The following is a 20,863-nucleotide window of genomic DNA, read 5'->3' on the forward strand; positions in this document are numbered from 1 at the left end:
GAAAGAACCAGTCCCACGAAGAAGTTATTATTAACCAGGAGACTATACACCTTTAGGTTAAAATTCAGAATAAGACTAGAACGATAAAGTTCGATATATACGATATAGGTTATAAGGATATTATCCTTAGTAAACCATAGTTTAACGAATAGAATCCCGATATAGACTAGAAGCTTAGCTAGCTCCGGTGGAGATTAGAGAGTAAGCAGGAGACCACGAAGGAAACCTTACCCGATCCCGATATCCGTTAAAAACAGCAGAAAGACTTACCGATAAAGGAGCCTCAGGGAGACTCAGACAACCGCCAGAAGTCAGGGACTAAGGCGAAGGAAGTACGAAAGACTTCGAGACAGCAGCAACGGCATAACCACCGACGCGTAACTAATATCATTAAAGGAATCTACTAGATCGTCTAAGCAGAAAAAGGACTAGCAATAAGCGATTATAATAGACTCGCTAAGGTATTACCAGAATACCGTAAATACAGGAAGCTATTTACCGAAAATCTAGAAACCGGATTACCGAAATACCGACACTATAATCACGAGATACCCCTAAAGGAAAGGACACACCTAAAATTCTTCCTAATTTACGGGTTAAATCAGAAAGAATCAGATACCTTAGAAGAATACCTCGAAAAGATACTAGTAAAAGGCTATATCAGAGTATCATAATTACTAGCAGGATACCCGATCCTGTTTATACTAAAGAAAAACGGCAAACTACGACTATATATCGATTATCGGTAACTTAACGATATAACTATTAAAAACCGCTACCCACTACCTCTTATCTCGGAGATACGAGATTAGCTAGTTAGAGCGTAATAGTTTACGACGCTTGACTTAAAAGGAGCCTATAACTTAATCAGGATTAAGGAAGGAGAAGAGTAGAAGATAGCGTTTCGAACGAAGCGAGGATATTTCGAGTACCTTATTATGCCTTTTAGACTAATAAATACGCCGGTATCGTTCTAAACACTTATTAATAACGTCCTAAGGAAGTATCTAGACCACTTCGTTATAGTATACCTAGATAATATCCTAATCTTCTCTAAGACACTCGAAGAACACCGACAATATATTCACACGATCCTATAACTCCTATAAAACGCCGACCTATTAGTCGAACCAGAAAAAGTTCAATTCCACACGTAAGAAGTTAACTTTTTAGGTTATACGATACGACCTAACGAGATCTGTATAGATAAGGCGAAAGTCTAATACGTCTCTGAGTAGCCACGACCCTAGAACGTTCATGATATTCAGTCCTTTCTCGGACTCGTGAACTACTATCGGCGATTTATTAAGGACTATAGTAAGATTACGATCCCCTTAACTAAAGCAACTAAAAAAGGACTCGACTTCGAATAGAATAAAAGAATAAAAAAAGCATTCCAAGCTCTTAAAGGAAGGGTTACTAGCGAACCTATCTTAGTAATACCAGACCCCGATAAAGAATACGAACTCGAAACAGACGTATCCGACTAGGCTCTAGGAGCATAACTCGGACAGCGCGATATAGAAGGAAGACTATACCCTATAGCCTTTATATCCAAAAAACTCAGTAGACCAGAGCTTAACTATTAAATCCACGATAAAGAGCTAATAGCTATTATTAAAGCCTTTAAAGAATAGAGACCGTATCTGTTAGGGATAAGACACCCGGTATAAGTCTACACGGATTATAAGAACCTCGTATAATTCACCACTACTAAGGTTCTTAATAAACGATAAATCCGATAGGCAGAATTCCTAGCCGAATTCAACTTCTATATTTAGTATATAAAAGGGAGCGAAAATAGTCGTGCAGACGCACTTAGCCGACTAGGGACACCTAACGAATCACCTAAACCGTAAGCTATACTCTAATAGGAAGGAGAAGCTCTTACTCTGAAGGATAGAGAGGTAAATAGCATCGATCGGATAACCGACACTATATTTAAAGAAGCACACGCCTCGCCGATACATGGACATCAAGGAGTTCATAAAATATACCACCGATTACGACGATAATACGGCTATACAGGAACCAAGGAACAGGTCAGGAACTTCGTTCGTAACTACGATATTTGCCAGAAAGCAAAAAACAGCCGATATAAACCTTACGGACTACTAAAGCCACTACTAGTAGCAGATAGACTATGGAAATCGATTATAATAGACTTCGTGATAGGATTTCTAGTATCCAAAGATCCAGTAACAGGAACCGCCTACGATAGTATATTCGTGATCGTCGACCGATTCACGAAGTATACTCTTTATATTCTATATATTAAAAACACTATAGCAGAAGAACTAGTAAGTATCTTTATCGACCGCCTGATTAGGGATCACGGCGCACCGAACGAAATCATCACGGACAGAGATAAGCTCTTTACCAGTAACTTCTGGAAAGCAGTCATAGGCCAGCTAGGAACGAAACACAAGTATTCGACAGCGTTTCACCCTATAACGGACAGACAAACCGAAATTATAAACCAAGTCCTAGAATAATACCTACGATACTACGTAGGGCACGAATAAGATAATTAGGTGCAATACCTGCCACTTACATAGTTTGTATATAATAGCTCGTTAAACGAGTTAATAAAGAAAATACCGTTCGAAGTAAATTACGGATATACCCCGATAGTATTTAGAAAACCTTTAGAAGGACTAGACGCACTAAGAGCGATAAAAACAGTTAAAAGCATAAAAAAATTACACGAAGAACTACGAACTAACCTAGAGATAGTCAGGACACGAATAAGTAGATACGCGAATCAATTAAGGATTAAGGGACCAACCCTTTTAAGGGGGGACCGCGTCTACCTTATTCGCAAAAACATTAAAACACAGCGACTAAACGATAAATTAGATTTTAAAAAATTAGGACTATTTAAAATCCTAGAGAAAAAATCAGATACGAACTACATTCTATTACTACCTCCGATAATAAGGATATATAATAATTTCTATATCTCACTACTCGAACTAGCACTAAAAAACGTAAAAATAATATAAGATATAATCGTGGTTAATACTAGCGACGTGTACGAAGCAGAACGAATCCTCGATTACCGAGAGACGCTAGGCGGCACCGAATATTTTATAAAATAGAAAAATTACGACCACGGCGATAACACCTAAGAACCCAAAGAAAACCTGATTAATTATAAGCAACTCCTAAAGCAATACCGATAGAACACTATCAGGACCTAGGGCTAGACACTCCTGCACCTTACACCACGCTAAACTCCGTAAGCACCGAAGGAGATAGAACCATATCCGGGTATACGGTATCCTAGTTATCCAGGAAACCGTTAGGGAGGTGCTCGGAGGACGAAGAAAAGGGACGACCGCTAAAGGACCGCTCACGCTCCCGATCGGCCTCTTCCTTCTCCACGCGCTCCAGTTCCTCCACACTATCGATACCTCGGGAAACCACCCGCATCATCTTTTCAAACCATAACTTTTTCTGTTTTCTTAAACGTTAGACCTTCGCCATCGACTACGCGAGCTTATCCTCGGCGGCTTCGAGTTCCGCCTCCACCTTCGAATAATTATCCCCGATTTTGCGAAGTTATTAAGGGGTCAGCCCCTTAGCGTCGCAACGGGGCTAATTGCTTTTAACGCAGCTAAGGCAGCGGGAGGAGTCGGACGAAGTCGCGCACGATAATTTCTTTTCGGAGCAGAAAGAATAAGGACGATCCATGGCGGAAGGGTTCTGGAGGAGAAGTTACAAAAGAACGTCACGCCTTTCGGTTTTTAGGTGACGCGAGGAAGATTTATTAACACGGCCTGACATGGTGGAAAGACAGTTAGCAGAAAAAAAAAAACGAGGAATGGGCCGAAGAGCGGGGAACACGTACTTATAGATGCTGGGACAGCAACCTGGAAGGAGGGAGGTAATATTACGGCCAACAAGACAAGGCCCGGGCCGAGGCCACTACGGGACCCTGGGTCTTAAGTATGGATATCACTATAGCACGAAGGGCAAGCTGAGTCAGGAGGAACGCGGGTCACGTGTGCGGACACGTGACCATCAGATCGAAGGACTCGACAGATGATCCCTATGATCCGAAGGGATCATCCAGGACAGCCCATGATCCTGGGAGGATCATAGTGGAAGGACATCGATCCAGACACCGGAAACACATATATATACCAGAGTATCCTAGGTCTTGCTTCTATTAGAGAACAAGACATCGATCAATCTAAGTCTTCACCTGGACTATTAGTCTACGCCTGACTCTACCTGGTGAAGAAGACGCCTAGTCTTTACGACGCAACTACGACCAGACACTACGAACGACAGTTACTGCTCTTTAGTTAACATCCTCTTCTTATTTTGAACTAAAACCTCGACGCTAGTCCCCTATCATCCGCTATACTATAGAGGACCGGAAGCCGTCGTAACATAGTAGTGCTTAAGAAACTAGGTAAACCGAAGGAAGCTTACACGATAGCCTTAGGGTAATAACCGATATTACTCCTTAGCGTAACGGGGAAAGTCCTTAAGAAGACAATAGTAGGAAGAATCGTGACCGTAGCGGAGGAGTACTAACTCCTCCCCGCCGGATAAATAGGTAATCGTAGATACCGCGATATAACGGTAGCGGTTAAGGCTATTATAAAAGGAGTATACGCTATATAGGAGCGCGGCAGGACTATAGCGTAATTAAAGCTTAATATCCAGGGCGCCTTTAATATAGTACTATACTAAAAACTCCTTAAAGTCCTCGCCTAGTACGGCTTCCCGGATTAGGTCACGAAATAGACTTAGTTATAGCTTATAGCGCGCACGGCGCGCCTACGCTTTAAGGGTAACACGGCGTATTAGGTAGAAATCTAGGCGGGAGTCCCCTAAGGATCCCCCGTCTCCTTAATCCTTTTTATACTATTTATTAGGACGCTTTACGAAGAACTAATCCGGATACCGCGGGTTATTGTAGTCGGCTTTACTAATAATATAAATATCGTGGCCTTTAGACGTAATAAGGCCGTACTACAGGCGTACCTTAAACGGGTATAGTAAGTTTACTAGAGCTAGTTATAAAGGAGCGGACCACGATTTAAGCCACGGAAGTACGAGCTCGTCTACTGTATAAGAAAATAACAACCGCCACCGCTCCTACTACGCCTTAAGGGCGTACCGGTGCCGTAAGTTAAAGAGATAGAGGTCTTAGGGGTTATCCTTAACTAGAAGCTTATATTCCGTCCTTATATTAGGAAACTTAAAGCTGAACTCTTTACCTAGAAATACGCCTTTACGCGTCTTATAGTGTTAGTATAGGGCTACTATATCGGGGATACGCGTAAACTATACTAAATAGTAGTCCGGAGCGCTATACTATACGCGGCCCCGGCCTTTTACACGATAATAAGAAAAGGGGAGAAGCCGAGCGAAGTCCTTAAAGGACTAGCTAGTAAGTACGTATAATACCTATATATTATTACCGGCGCGTATTAGGCTATTACTATAAAGGTAATTAAGATAAAGGCGGGGGTCCCCCCCCTTAACTTATACTATAACGCCTTAACTATATAAGCGGTGCTACGGGTAAAGGATACCTAGATAGAGTAAGCGATACTTTAGGTACGATAAGTAGCCGAAGCGGCTATATAGTATAGAAGACGCGGGGGAGAGGTTAGGCCTTACCTAAGGTCCTAAAGAATATAGAAGTAGGAGGTTAAGTCCTAGCTCCTTAGGAGGGAATTAGCCTAGCGGTTTTAAGAGGAATAGACGTACCGGTAAAAGTATACCTTACCACGCTAATATAATAGCGTGGCTATAGCGTGGATACCCTAATTCGACTATACGGTGCTTAGGAAGTATAAGGGCCTTATGAAACTATAGAGTTCTATCCTTACCTAAATTCGAATAAAGAAAATAGGCCTTTACTACTGCCTTTTTACGAGAGGCGTGCTAAAAGCGGCGATACCGCGTTACCGGTACGTTAACGGAGGGCCGGAGATAGCGGAATATATCGCGCTATGGTGCTAAGATATATTAAGAGAGATATAAGAGCGCCTCGCGGCCGATACGGGCGCGCGCCTACTAATAAAACAGGATTAGCTCCTAGCGCTCAGGAGTAAGGAGACCGCGGGGAAGGTCGCGAAGTGGTTCGTATAAACTAAGCGCCTCCCGGACTTCCGACTAGCATAGTATCTAAAAGCGGAGGCGTAGTAAAGCCTTTATAGTGCTAGAACCTCGGGTATAGATATAGGGAGGTAAAGACGACTATAAAGGGAGGTAAAGATAATTATAAAAGGAATAAGTAAAGGGAGAGTAAGATATTTATTAATAGCCGTTATACGACTATATTACGGGCGCGCTATATTTACTCTTTATCTATATACTTATCGGACTTATCGTCATTATTATCGGAGCTAATCGTTTTCCTATTTACTAGGATAACCTTATCCTTACCTTTACCCTTATCCTTAGTAGCCGAGGCTGTAGGGTCTCCTAATAAAAGGATAGAGATACCCTATAATACGCGTTGGTAGCGGGGTTAGCGCGGGGTTCGTGCGGGGTAACTTATAAGGTAGGCGAGGATAAACTCTAATATCTCGCCGTTATAAGCGTAGCTACTATTATAACTCTATAGGGGCGCGGCGGCGGGGGCGGTAACTATACTAATACTATTAGCCCGGTGGAGGGCGGCGCGGTACGCCTAAAGGGCGTAAGTCTGATAGGTAGCCGCCTATTAATACTTCCGGATATTCTATAATAGGATTAGTAATAAGGATATAGCGTACACGGTATAATAGAGAAGGGGAAAACCTATAAAAGGAGTCAGGGCGGCGCGGGCGGCGGCGGCGGCGGCGATAAGGGCGGTAGCAGCGTCGTTATAGGGGGGGGGACCTAATAGGAGGATTAGAGGAGTAAGGGAGTAGCGGGGGTATAACGGGGATAAACCGGGGCATAGTAGCTATTATTGTAATTACTATTAATATATTTAACATAATAGGCGCCGGCTCCTAAGTCGGGTTAATAAATATAGTATAGAGCGGGGGCGTTACAGAGGCGTAGCGGGAACGCGATAGAATATAAGGGGACTATATACTTGGAGGGTTTTAGTAGGGTATAGCCTAGTAGTCTTACGCTAGGAATATAACGTATAAGGTATAGGGCGATAAGCGGATAATAGGGGTAATGGCGGACTATACTGGGTTAGAATATAAAGCGGGGGTATAAAGCGGGCGCGACGATAATAGAGCGGGGAACTTATCGTAGAAGGCTAAGGGGTAGCCGGCCTTTTACCCTTATAGGCGCCGGCACCGGCTCCCCCTTTAGTAATAGAGTTCTTATTACTAGGTATTTAGAGGGGTAGGAGAGTTAAACCGAGGCGGGCGTTACGGGAGCGGAGCGGGGGCGGCGCGAGGACGGTATAACCCGGGACCCTATTAGATCCCCTACTATATAGCCGAATAGCACCGGGGATCCCGCACGGGAATTCCAGGGCTATACCTATATTATACCGACCATGTAAAACTTACCTTAAGAATAATAGCTTAAAGGAGGAAAAGAGGAAAGGAGGAAAAAAGAGGGAAAAAGGGAGGGTTATAAGAAAAGGGAGCGGTAGATTAGCCCTATAAGTCACTACGCCTTCTAGGGAACGGTAGCCACGCCCGGCCTATACTATAGCGCCTACCCCGGAGAGCCTACGTAGCGCGAGTAAGGGAGGTATATAACTAAATAAGGGCCACTATAAATAGCAGGTATATAAAGGAGGCTTTAGAATAAATAATACATAAAGGAAGGAGTAAGGGGGGGGGTAGGCGTGCCCCCCCCCTATAGAAGGGAGAGAGGGCATAAAAATGTCCCGCGGCGAGGGAAGAATAACCTCGCCAGATCCGGAATAAAGGAAAGGATAGCGGTAAGGGACCGTGGCGATAACGCACTAAGGGCGCGTACGACCGACACTGCACCTACTAAACTAACTAGCCGACCCCTATTAGCCACTAGCCCGGAGGTAAGATCCGGTTTTCGAATAACGATAAAAACGAGGCCGTGGAGCGATACCTTAGCGGCCACGTACGATAGACCTACTTATATAATAAGAGCATAGGGCTTTTTATCTATTAACAGTTTCCCCTCAAGAATTAGAGAAGGACTATTGCCTAGGTAGATAGCCTAGCTTAGCTAAGCGAGAGCAGAGTAATAAATAATAATAATAATAGTATATTAAAGAGGTCTTTGCGTATCCTTAGTAGGAAGGCACCTGAGTATAGCTTCTCAAAGCGGGTGGAAATTGTATACGCGGTAACTAGGATCTAGAACTTTGTTATAGCTATATATAACCGTTTAACTATAGTTACCGAGGTGTTTAAAGAGGAGGAACGGCTATTATAGCTAGCCGTAGAGCGTGCTAACCGTAATATCGGTAATGAGGGCGGATTAGAGATATAATACTAGATATCTAAGATAATAGAATAGTAGTAGTAGTTATATGGGATTATTATTTTATTTAAAGTAAAAAAGATTAAGATATCGATATTTTAAGTACTATATAGATTATAGTAGCGGAAGGTATAGATAAGATAGAGCTCTACCCGGCACTAGTCCTTTTCGGGTAGGTGGTAAATATTTCTGGCTAATTAAATGCATAGAAAACAAGGCTTAGTCAGAATCTAGATCCATTCTAGCCCTGCGCCTGCCCTTAACACTATCACCACTATTACTACTATCACCATTATCACCACTTCCACGCGTAGTATTCCTTTCTTTTATAACCCTATACCTCTTTCAAAACGCCCTTTTACTATCGATTTTTACCGTGGTAAATAGCGTTACCTTATTAGGATTTTAAGTCAGGAACTCTACTACCGAAATAACGCTATTAGCGCTATCTGATTCGTCGTAGAACTCCCTCTCGTAATCGGTAATAGCCTATGTAAAAATAGGCTTATTATAGCTTACCGCTAGTATAAGTAACCCGGTTATTAGAGGATTTTCGGCTTCCTTTCTACGATACCGCCGTGGAGCGTTATCTAAAAGATCGTTACGAGGGATTAATAAGCCTCTATTACTACTACTATTAGAATCCTAGTATTACTTCCGATTACGCTTATAAGCTAGTAGTGGTATAGCTATTATTAACTACTAACGTTTACGTTAATCTAGCTTATATATATCGGTGATATTCTAGCCCGTTATAATAGTACTAGGCTATATCTGCTTTAAAAAGCTATCCACCTAACGTATACTACCTTTCCTACGATTACGCCTTTTAACCTCGCCGTATTTAGCCTTAAAGATATCCTATTACTCCACGGTTGGTTTAACTATACCTGTTTGATTATCGTAATTATATATACCGGACTTATAGATAAGCGTAAGGACGGCTTATAGCTCTTTTTCCGTATTATCGAGCTTTAATACTATCGCCTTAACTATTAGATTAGCTAACGGAAAAGCCTTTTATATCTTAGGTAAGAATTCACTTAGGGCTAGTATCTTAGCTAACCTCTTATTACTAGTCGTAAATTGGGTATTATCGCGATACGTAGTAACTAATCGCTTAAAGAGATTATATTTTATAGTATCGTTCTAGGCTCCCGGCGTAGACTATTTACTAGATAAGGAGATATTGAATTAAGACGCCGAGGGGTCCGTTAAGGTGGTTTTCCGGGTATTTGTATCGCTTCTAGATACTGCGTTATCACTAAAGGGGTCGGAATCGATAGTATCCTTCCCTTACGCAAGGCCTGCTATTCGATATCTTATATCTACGACTCGATATCCCCGGATCTAGGGTTAGGTATATTACCGAGAGACCCTTCTATAACGTACTCTACGCTAATAGAACCTAAGCCCGCTATATGGATATGGATAGGAGTCGCTACGATAATCTATAATAGCAAAATAGTAATAACTTTATATTTAAAATACCTAACCCCATACTCCAGATCGGTTCGATATTTACCCGATATAATAACTTTATAAATGCGTCAAAAGGTATATCGAAGGTTCGGCCCAGCGCTATAGTAGCGTCTTGGCTGTGTTTATATCTTACACAAATGTTTTGAAAAACGTTAATAAGTTGTCGAACGGGGCCTTAACGGTATTTAAAAATATACATTTTATAAATATCGTATAAAGCTTTTATATAGATCTAATAGTGTTTCTTATTAGTATTATTAATATTATTACTATTATTATTGGTACTATGCTTATACTAAGTAGCTATTATATAATATTATATCTAAAAATATACTCCTATGCTAAAAGAAAAGTCGTATATACTTTATGGAAAGGTTAGCATACATGGTTATATTTAATATATTCCTTTTCTAAAAATACGAAAATAACTTTATCCCTACCCTTAGTAGAATCCCCTCCTTTTATCTCTCTATACTTATTATACCTTTATAATACACTCTTCTACCTCTTATAGCTTAGGGATAATCACCGTGTATATATTATTATTATTATTATTATTATTATTATTATTATTATTATTATTATTATTATTATTATTAATATTATTAATATTATTAATTATACTCCGCTATCAAGGGGGGAAAACCCGGGGTCCTATGGAAAACCTCTATGCTTTTCCTTATTTGGAGTAGTGCTATTACGGCGCTGATATAGCCCCGGTTTATCTCTTTTACGTATCTAGATTATACCTGTAGGCTAATAGCTAAGAAGCAGGATAGTAGGCTATAGTTCGGGTTAGCCTAGGCTAGTTATAAGCGAGGGAGCAGGGGGCTATATAGGTGCCGCGGTGTCTTCATTATATAGCAGCCGCGGCACGCTATATCCGGTCTGCCTATATTCCCGGGGATTATTCCTATTATCCCTTCTATTTAATTACTAAAAAGTGTTATGGGTTGACCCCGATATAAAGAATCCGGCTATACTCCGGATCTTCCTGACTAAGTGCTTAGTTAATAGGTCTATATCGCTAGGTCATTACTACCTTATAGCTAGCCTAGCGCTATAGACTTTTCCCCTTTTTCTTTCTTCCTTCCTTAGTTCTAGATAATCTATTATTACGACCTTACTTAGTACCACGATTAGTGACTAGTCTTTATATATCTAGAACTTAGCTATACCTATACGCTACACTAGTAATAGATTAAGATCTTAACGCTGCCGCCTAGCAACCTATTAGAATTAAATAAGTCGTGGAGTAGATAAACTAATAGTTCGAAGAAAACGATTAAGCCCTAAATATAAGGCTAGGCCCTTTTTATAAATAATATACGGATACTGATATAAGGCTCGCCCCGATATAATAATACTACTCGAAAATACGCTAGTTTATATACCGATAATATAAAAGAGAAGAAGCTAATAATCGATGACGCCTATTAGTTAAATAGCTTATAGCCCGGCTCCTAGGATGGCCTACTCCGTAGAACCTGATACCGCCTAAGTTATATATTCCGGCTCCTTTATAAACCCCAATAATGCTTATATTAGTAAAGTCTACTCTATTACCGGTTTTATCGCTAACGCTAAAGCTAATAAGAATAATAATCGCCCTAACCTTCATAGCGGTACCCTATAAGACTATCGATAGCCCGGCGAAGTTCTTAGGGAAGTAAGTGTATTATAGCGTATAGGCCTATATAATACGGTAAAAGCTTATAATTAATAGCGACGTATTCTAGAATAATATATAAGCTTAGTATATAATCTATAATTACCTAGGGCCTAAAGTATAATAAGTCGTCTCGGCCTTTTATAAAAGCGATAGACCGGGTAAGGTTATAAACCCTAATAACTTTATAGCGTATCTTAACCGTACTTACCTTAACCCTATAAAATAATTATAGGCTACGTAAGCCTTACGTATAATTTATTAACAGTCCGATAAGTCATCTACCGCTTTCTCACCCTATTTTAAAGGATAGTTCGCCTTTACGGGCGGTACTAAATAAGAAGCTACCATATATATCTTATTCCTTAAAGGAGCGATTACCTCGTGATTTAGGGATAAGCATATCTCCGCCTATATCCTTACTAACTATTATACTATGTAGGTTAACGGCGTATAAGACATCGCTAGGAAACTTAAAGGTTATGAGTTTAAATAAAACTATAATAAATAAGCTTAAGATTATATAACCGTGAAGAAGGATACTAATAACGATATAAAGATAGGCGGAGTAAACCGTATTAGCGATAGTAAAGCGAAATAAAAGACTCGGATATACTATAACTATAAGAAGGAGGGGTATATGGTGCGGAAATAAAAAAAGCTAAAAGAAACCTAAGACACGGTCCGGAAGGTTAAAGAGTATTACGCGAAAGACCGTGATAAAAGTAAGGATAAGTTAACTAATAAGGATAACTCGGAAACAAAATAGCTTTAATGCGAAACGGGTATTAAAGCTAATAGCCGTGATACGGCGGGAGTATAAAGCGTTTAAAGTATTTACTAGTAATAACCTAGTATTTAAAGTAGCTAAAGTAAACAAATAGCGTATCTTTACCTTTATTAATACTAGCTATATTTATTATACTGCTATAAATAAAAAGTTTACCTAAAGACTTTAATTACTATTAGTTAATAAGACGAATTAATTACTATATAGCTTCTCGGAAGCTACTAAGACTATTAATAGCGCGGGGATCGCTATCTACGAATTTAAGATTAGCGGCTACCCGTAAAGAATATTCGTATATATAATACCCGGGCTTAATTAAGATGTATTTCTTAAAAAGCCTTAGATAGAATATAATAATATAATATATTACGCTAAGGATAAATAACTTTACCACAGAGTAGCCGGATTAAATATACGACTTTATTATAAAAAGGAACCTATTAGAGTATAAGCTAACCGTAACGCTTATTTAGTTATTAAATCCGTGTTCGCGGGTAATATCCGATAATTATAATAAAAGAGCGAAGAAGTCTTAGTTTAGGGAGTAAGTATAAAGGATATCGAAAAAGCGTTAAATAAGAAATAACTAGCGGACCCGAAGGACTTTATACTTAAAGAGCTATTACGATGATTCGACGAACTATTTACGCCTAGTAAGGCTAATTAATTACCGTTATACTAATTAAGAGTCGACTATAAGGTAAACCGTATACCCGGAAACGATAATAAGGAATTACCGTTTCTTTAGGGGCCGTTTTATAATATATTAAGAGAAGAACTCCTAGTATTACGGAAAATACTTCCTAAGCTAATATATAAGGGATTTATCCGTGCTAGTCTTTTAGAAGCTATAACTCCTATCCTCTTTATAAGCAAGCTAGGCAGAGGACTTTATTTTTATTATAATTATTAAGTATTAAATATAATTACTGAGTAAGATTATTACTTACTCCTTTTTATTACCGAGATATTATAAAACCTAAGCTAAGCGAAATAGTTTATAAAGCTTAATATAGTTATTTCCTTTTATAAGATTAGAATAGCCTTAGAATATAAATATGAGACTATATTCCGAACTTAGCTTAGGCTTTTTAAATAGCTTATCTAATTACTTAGCTTAAGTAAAGCCCCTATAACTTTCTAACGATATATTAATAAAACTCTATAACGCTTCTTAGATAACTTTAGTATTGCTTATATTAATAATATCCTACTTTACTTTAGTAGGAGTTAGGCTAAATACAAGGCGAAAGTAAACTAAGTACTTCGCGCGCTTACGGATGCCGGCTTAAACCAAGATCCGTTAAAGTATAAGTTTAGCTTAAAAATAATAAAGTACTTAGGATTTATAATCTCTGCAGGGAAAAGCGTATTTTATAACCTAGAGAAGTTATAAGCTATCCGCGAGTAGGAAGCCCTTATAACGGTTAAGGGCGTATAAAGCTTCTTAGGGTTTATAAATTATTACCGGATCTTTATTAAGGACTTTTCGGGGATCTCCGCCCTATGAATAGCACTTACTAAGAAGCACTATACCTTCTAATAGGGTCCTAAGGACAAAATAGCCTTTCGCGAGCTAAAAATAAGGCTCTAAGAAAGACCGATACTATAATTATAAGACTTAGTAAATAAGATATTTTTCGAGATAGACTATTTAGGATTCGCCCTTAGGGGTAGCCTAATATAAGAAAACACGGACGGAAATCGCTATCTAATTGTATACTACTTTCATACAGTTAATAAAGCGGAACATTACTATATAATATATAATAAGGAAATACAAATAATTATAAATTATTTAACGATATAATAGGCGAAGCTTATTAGTTATAGGTAGTTCAGAATTCTCTTTAATTATTAAGCCCTTAAATAGTTTATAATAAAGCGAACACTTACTAAGCGCTAAAGCTAATAAGCCGGTAAGCTTGTATAGTTTAACTTTATACTCTGGTATTAAAAGAGAAAGGATAATATAATAGTAAATGCCCTCTCGCATTAATAGTAAGATAAGCCCTAAGATATAACGAATTAACACGAATAATCTTCTTATATCTAATTACTTCCTAATACCGTAATTATACTTAGTAGTTATAATATTAATAATAGCTAAATATTCTTTAAGGCGGACTAAGAGCTATAATAATTATAGGATAAGACGATTATAACCGATAAATAGTATTAAGGAGCCTTATCCGCGGTTACTAAAGAAGAATATTGGTTTTTATTATTATTAGAATTAAAGCTATATATACCCGAGTTTTAGTCTCCTTAACTGAATTATTATTATTCCGTGACCGAGTTTAAGTACCTGGGTTTATTAAAGGGTTAATATTATAAAGGAGGATTATCTTATTAAGTTATAACTTAGTAATCGGAGGATACCCCGGATACGGAAATACTATCGCTTTAGTAGCGTATCGCTTTTTCTAGCTAAGGATAAATAAGGATATCCGATACTTCGTCCGGAACTACGATATCTACGAAAGGGGATATATATAGAGGAACGCGACATAAGGCCTTTTACCTCCCCTCCTAGTATTAGAACGAATACGGAGCGACCTATTAATAGACTTTATGATAAACCTACTACTAGCTGATAAGAAGAAGGCGCGCTACTTCTAGGTTATTATAGACCTCCTAACTAAGGCTATAATATTAAAAGCAATAAAGATAATAAAAGCCGAAGCTTATATCGAACGGTTCTTATACTATTATTTGCGGTTCTACGGAATAGTTAGGTTAATTATTAGTAATCGAGGTTTAAACTATATAAATAGGTTCTAGAAGCACTTGTACAAACTCGCACAGATAGTATATAAGCTTAGCATAGTATATTACCCCTAGACCGATAAAGTAATAGAGTATATAAACTAAGAAGTATAAGCTTATTTATAAGCTTTTATCTATTATGCTTAGGACGATTAGGAGTATTGATTACCTATAGTATAAGTAGCCCTACATAGCCGCGAGAGCTTTATAATAGGGTTTAGTCCCTTTTTCTTAGAATATAGCTATTATATTAACCTAATCTAGATAGCTAAGGAGCCCCTTATAGAGCCTAGAGTATTAGCAGCCTATAACCTATTACGCCGTTTATAGAAAACGACCGAGTTCGCTTAGGCCGTAATTATATCGATATAGCTTAGAAATAAAGAGTCTACTAACTAATATCGTAGACTAGCTAAGCGTTTTAAGGTTAACGACTTAGTCTAGCTCTTATTAGCTAACTATTCGACTCCGCCATTATTCTATAAGCTTAACTAGCTTTATCGTAAATATTGAGTTATAAAGGTACCTAGCCTATATATAGTTAAGCTCGCCGTGCTATTATAGATCTACCTTTAATTCTACGTAGACTTATTACGTCGCGCGGGCGCTAACCCCCTTCCGGGATAGATAGTAAACAACCCTTAACCATCGCTTAATCGAGAAGTAACTAATAATAAAGAATAGAAAGTTAAGGAAGTCCTCTATTTAAGGATAAAAAGACAAGGTAGGGGATTAAGATATAAGGTATTAGTGCGACAGTACGAACAACCAGTTATAGGTCGTGGTACTAAGTAAGGTCGTAATAATAGAGTGTCTAAAACTAAGAAAGGAAGAAAGAAAAAGAAGAAAAGTCTATAGCACTAGGCTAGCTATAAGGTAACGATAACCTAGCGATATAAGTCCGTTAACTAAGCGCGTAGTTAGGAAGATCTGAAGTATAGCCGGATCCATTATATTAGGGTTAACCCGTAATACTACCCCCCCCCTCTCCCTCCGGGGGTTATATAACCGCGTATCTCTATTATAGTTTGGCTCCCCTCTATATCGCGGTGATAAAGGAATAGTCGTGGCCTTTTATCGTACCTCGCCCTTACCTTAATATTAAAGAAATCTTAAGTCGCCTGCTAACCTTTATTCACGTGCCCGAAATAATAATATAAGCCTCCCTTGCGTAGATCTTTTCTGTAGATGTATCGGCCCTATTTACCTTATAGGTTTCTCTTTAATATGCCCTGTCCAGGCATATCTCTGGCCAGCCAGTACTATCGGACCTAGGCCTTCTAGGGTTCGGAATAGCGACCTTTAGGCACAGAAAATAGGGCGTAATAAAGATATCTTCTACTGAACTAAGGGGGAACCGCGCCGGGGATATATCCCTCGGCCGGTTCGGCCTAACTTTAATCCGCACTATCTATACTACCATAGTCCGGGCGGTATACGTTCCCTATCCGCGCGAATAGTGCCCGCGCCATCCGTTCTATGGTAGGGCGGATAGTGCTGGCGCCAATCCTGCGGAGGCTGGGCAACAGGGCGTATCACTCTTTCTTTTTTTCTCTCCTTACCTTTAATAATAATAATAATAGTAATAGTAATTCCGTATATACTTATTGTTCCTTATAACGACGATTCTTCTAACTCTGTTATCTTTAGATATTATCCAGTAATACTTAGCTAGGTTAAGAGTTCCCTGTCTAAGGTAAGCTATCTCTCGCTTATAATCTTCTTATAAAATACCCTCCGCTGACTTATATTATTTTATAGACGGCGCTAGCCCCCGGCGATAATAAGTGTAATGCTAGTAATAAGCGTACCGCCGATGACGATATAGGCATAATACTTTTATACTTTAAGACGATATTAACTATATAATAGTTCGGGTCGTTACCGCCGCGTACAAAAAAGCAATTAGGTGGTAATCGGCCTCCTAAATACCCTCCTAATAGTATTTATACCGAGCTATAACTCCTTTACACACGCGATATTGCTAATAGGAGGTATAAATACCTTTATTATAAGTAGCCTAATTGGGGAAGAAATACTATATATACTTTACGAAGATATACCGGTATAGTCCTCTCCTAGCGTATCTTAAAGGCTACGTGTAAAGGTTATTTAAGACGGTTACCCTTATTGCCGATAATAATAAGAACGCCCCTATAAGACCTCCTCCCTTTCTAAGGTCACGATCGCGTCGCTAACCCTTTTTCTAGGAGTAAGAATTATATCTTCACGCCATATAGTTTTCTATAATACCCTTATCGCTAGGGAAGCCATAATAGCAATATTACTTATAGCTATATATCCAGTAAAGGCTCCTAATATGGTAATCACGCTACCCCCTTCTCCTCCTTAGGAGGTCTAAAAAGCGGTAATACCGTAGCTAGCCTGATTACCTCTCCCTAAGGTTATTAATAAGGTGACTAAACTAGTCTTATTTTCTTTAGTAACGGAGGTCGCTAATACAGTAGTTACGCTAATCTTTTCTCCTCTCTTAAAGGTCTTAGTAAAGATAGTATCGGGACTAGACTTATCGCCTCTAAGTAAGGTTATTATTAGGGCAGAATAGCTAACCTTATCTCCTCCTTATAAGGTTATAAGTAAGGTAGTAATTTTAGGCCCGGTCCCTCCTAATATTAGAGCGGAAAGAAACACTTATCCTATTACTCCTACTCTCTTATTAGGGTTAATATTATCGGATAAAGACTTTAAGCGCCTTAGTCTTATAAAGCTAAGGGAGTATACTTAGCTACTTAGGGAGATACTTATACTTAGTCACACTAGCATTATAATCTCTAAACTCTAATAATTCGCGGAGTGTAGGCGGGCTTTTACGCCTACGGGTACGATTATCGCTAGCGCTTTATCTAACAATTAAGAGTCTTATTTACTATGTTATAATATAAATAAGGTACGGGGAATTGTGTGTGTGTATTTATCTAAGTAAAGTTTGTACTACTTTATAGGGATATCTAACTATACGGAAACAGCAGGGGAAATAAGAGCGGATACATAGCACCGAGGTACTCCACACGTCAAATCTAATATGGCTTATCACACCCCGATAAGGTGGCTATAGTATCTAATACACCCCCCTAGAACTGCAGGATTGATCCTGACTATTCTGCTTAATTTAAAGCTGTAAATCTAGGGTAAAATAGGCCTAGATATAAATCAACGGTATTAAAGGCGTTAAAGCCAAAAAGCAGTTAAAAAGTGTTAAAAGCAGTACCTAAATAATAGTCTATAGGGGCATAAAAACACTTAAAATAACGGCCTAATTAACAGTTTTCCTTTAATTGGACGTAATAGAAGGACTTCGGCCCTATTTCGGCGGGACTTCTATACTAAGCAGATATATACACTCCCTATATTTTTACGGTAGGAGTACTTTTATAAGGCTATCGCTAACTATATCGTCAATAGGGATCTAATTAATTAAGATAGTCCTTTTTTAGATGGTTTATCAGATCTAGAGGGCGTGGATATTAAGATACTTTAATTTCGAGGTAATCTACGGCCTAGGGGATTCTAGTAGCTACTAAGTTTATTCATTATCGTAGTATACTATTAGTGGTTCCTCCTTAAAGGTTAACGTTAGGTCCTTTATTAAACGCCTCGTCGCGATATACTACCTAGTAATAGCAGAAAGTGCTATAGGCTTAGCTTTAGTACTAGAGGTTATACTGCTTATTTACTTATGAGCCTTCTAGTCCATAGGATCCCTAAATAGGAGGGTTAAGTAACCTTATAAGCTATACCTAGTCTTATAATCGTCTGCGAAGGCGGGTCGCAGGCATAGAAGAGTATAGGCTTTTAGTAGTCTTTACGTGGTCCGAAGTAAAGGTATAGGGTCTTTATCGAGCCGAGATACTTTAGGCACCTATCGGCAGCTTCGTGATACTATTTTAAAGGATTAGTGCTAAATTCGGTAAGCCTCGAAGCGGCTTTAGAGATATTAGGCCGGGTCTAATAGGCGGCGTAGTTAATAGAACCGACCTTCCGAAGATATAGATAGATTAATTCTTCGGAGGCTTATTAGTCGGTAAAGGGTTCTAAAACCTTAGGATAAAGAAAAGGGCTTTTAACCCTATAACCTCTTTAATCTACCTATAACGCCTTTATCTTATCGGTGATATAGTTATTAAGCGATAACTATAGCTTATATTATTAACGATCGTGTTCTACGCGAATTCTAAGAAACCACTTAATTAGTCCTAGATCTCTGATTCAGAAGCTCTTCTATATCTACTATACTAGGTTATTAGTAGCAGATTAATATTCCTTACGGTAGATTAGGATAATATCGTTAACGTAAAAGAAAGCAATCAGGACCTTATTCTTAAAGACATAATCGTCTTCGGTTAATTACTTTTAACCGTACATACCTAGTACAAAGAGAGCTGTTAGTGCTATAGCTTTAGGGAATAGCGGAGGCTATATAACGCTCGGCTTAGCCTTTAAATCCCTCTACGTTATTTAGGGATATATATAGATTACGTTAAAATATCCTCGAGCTATTCGTGGGCTTTAAGGACCGTAACCGACTGGAGGAACTACTAACCAGGGTGGTCCTTAATATAGATTTCCTCGGTAAGCAGGGTATTAGTGAATACGTTAACTGCGTTAAGTTACCGAGTCTTGAGATCGAAGTAGGCTATAATGCTTATCAGGGACCTAAAGGTCCTTTTAGCGAGGGTAGAGGCGTAGGCGTTAAGGGAGTTATTTAGTTATTAATCCCCTTAAACCTATACGTATGCCTTGAACTTATTAACGTAGCCTATAGGATTAACCTTATACTTGAAACCATATTTAAGGTCTAGTGGCCTTAGAACTGATGTAGATAGTCCCGAGCTATGCCCCTGCTAGTAGGACTATTTCCACCGTTTAAAAGTGCCTATTAACCTAAGCGTACCGACTTCCTATAAGGCGGCCTTAATCTACTCTAATTTATAGGGACTTTTTAGTATTTAAGCCTAGTTTAGAGGTTCCTTACGTATATCGCGGCGTAGTAACGGCTTCTTCGGCATCTTAATCTAGTTATAGAAGGTATAAAAGGAGGGAGAGGTTTAACAGGTAGTTAGACGCCTACTACGGGTAGGCCGGTTGGCCACGGCCGTCGGAATAATAGGAGGGCGGCTTTTTCTGCTTCTAGAAGCAGGTTAGTTAGCTATAGTAGTGGAAGAAGAGGTTTAAGGAGACTTAGCCGTAGCAGGAGCCGTAGATACCGGATTAACGGCGGTAGTAGTGGTTTGTTGCTTGTTAAGAACCGATTAGTTAGGGGATAATAATCCTATCGTGATAGTATCGCCGGTTATAGCCGTATCGTCGGCAGATTAATGTTCGGTATCGTTTGGCGGTTTAGAAATAGGCGGTAGATCCGTAGTTCCGGTTAGTGGTGTAGGAGGGCCGTTTATAGTTATTAGAGGAGGGACAATAGGTGCCGTTAGAGGTATAATTATAGGTATAACTATAGAAGATATTACAGTAAGTGCCGCCGGAGGCGTGGAAGTCGTTATAGGGCTTATTTACCCTATTCCACGTGCCTTCTAATTAGGTGCCTTATACTATTATTAATCTTCTTGCTATTATTCTTCTGCAGATTCTATAATAGTTATTAAATCTATACCTCGAACACCCCCCTAGAACCACTAGTAGTAGTAGTAGTGGTAGCCTCCGCTATAGCCTCTCTTATAGTATTCTGATCTAATAGTAGTTAAAGCAGAAGATCGGTAACGTTAGTAGTAATAGCGAGAGGATTATAG

The sequence above is a fragment of the Sodiomyces alkalinus genome, assembly GCF_003711515.1.
Source record: "Sodiomyces alkalinus F11 unplaced genomic scaffold SODALscaffold_3, whole genome shotgun sequence".
Taxonomy (NCBI): domain Eukaryota; kingdom Fungi; phylum Ascomycota; class Sordariomycetes; order Glomerellales; family Plectosphaerellaceae; genus Sodiomyces; species Sodiomyces alkalinus.